We start from the raw sequence: 1,223 nt of genomic DNA, 5'->3' as shown, positions 1-1,223 counted from the left end.
ATTCGAAAGAACCAAATAATCATTGCAAATTTGAACTGTTAGTGTTAGTAGTACTAATTTGAGACCTTGTTTGGTTCTCGCAGTAGCACGCCGACGTTTCAGCCTGCTGGGAGCTCTGAACCTGTAAAAAGCGTTACATCAAATTTCGTGAGAAAGAAAACGGCATGCATTTAAAGAAATCAAGACGAAAAACGCAGCTTCAATTAATTAAATATCTGTGCCTCTACATTAAATTAATTCTAAATGTTAGTTCAACTTGAAACAACTTTGCTTCTTCAATTTAGTTACCTCAAGATCTAAGAATTTGATGCTCTCTTCGTGGAGCCAGGTGGAGGATCCGTTATTGCTCGAACAACATGACGCTGGAGATTCGTCGGAGGACCGTTCCTCCTCCTCCTCCGCCGCCGCCTCCCGCAGCACTGTTTCCTCACCGTCAATGCTACTCTTAAGCTGGTCAGAGAATGAGGATGCTGAGAATTTTATGAGATCTTGGCTTGTTTCGTCTTCTTCGCTTTTGATCTTTCTTCTCTTGAGCGCGGGTTCATCGGGTGAAGGTGAAGTTGCAGCAGTAGCAACAGCTACATCCATGGCCAATGCTGCTGAAGCTCTTGTTCTAACTACTCCAACCTCAGCCATCTCCATTAAAACTAACTAACTGACTAACTCTCTTTCTTTCTGAACTTAAGGTAGCTAGCAAGAGGCAGAAGGAGGAGGAAGAGAAGTTTGTGATTTGTGAAAGTGAATGAAGGAAAAGAGGAAGGGGTAGTTCAATGGAAATGATGAGGGTGGTTGTTAAGGATGAGCCAATGAATGAGTAGCACGTGGTGGTGGTTAGAATATGTGTAACGGAAAATTCGATGGTGGTGTGTGGAAGTGGTCGTAGTTTGGGGGCTTGAGGGTGCGGAAGAGGAGGGAGAGTTTGTTATTATCGGCTTATCGCAACAAAGCAACAAGAAGCAGGCGAGGATCATGCGGTTACAGAGTAAGGACGACTACTTATATACTATTAGTTTAGGTGACCACTTAGATAAAGAGAGCCTATTTCATCTTTTGCTAAAGATATTTTTATGTTATATTTTAATTAATTTTTGTATAATTTATTCGGTGTCTCTCATCACATATTATTAAATTTCTTAAAAATTCAAAAAAATAGTTTTTTTTATTTTAGTAAAATAATTATTTATTAAAGTAGATAAATTAATTATTTTCTTCTTATATACAGT

At 39.1% G+C, this 1,223-nt stretch overlaps 1 pseudogene; it reads right to left on the bottom strand.

The window, feature by feature from the left end:
• The window catches only part of LOC107616908, a 1,978-nt pseudogene extending 996 nt beyond the window's left edge, over positions 1-982 (bottom strand).

Source organism: Arachis ipaensis, chromosome B01 (assembly GCF_000816755.2).
Source record: "Arachis ipaensis cultivar K30076 chromosome B01, Araip1.1, whole genome shotgun sequence".
Taxonomy (NCBI): domain Eukaryota; kingdom Viridiplantae; phylum Streptophyta; class Magnoliopsida; order Fabales; family Fabaceae; genus Arachis; species Arachis ipaensis.
Note: the sequence above shows the minus strand (reverse complement) of the source record. Positions and strands in the feature narration are given on the sequence as shown.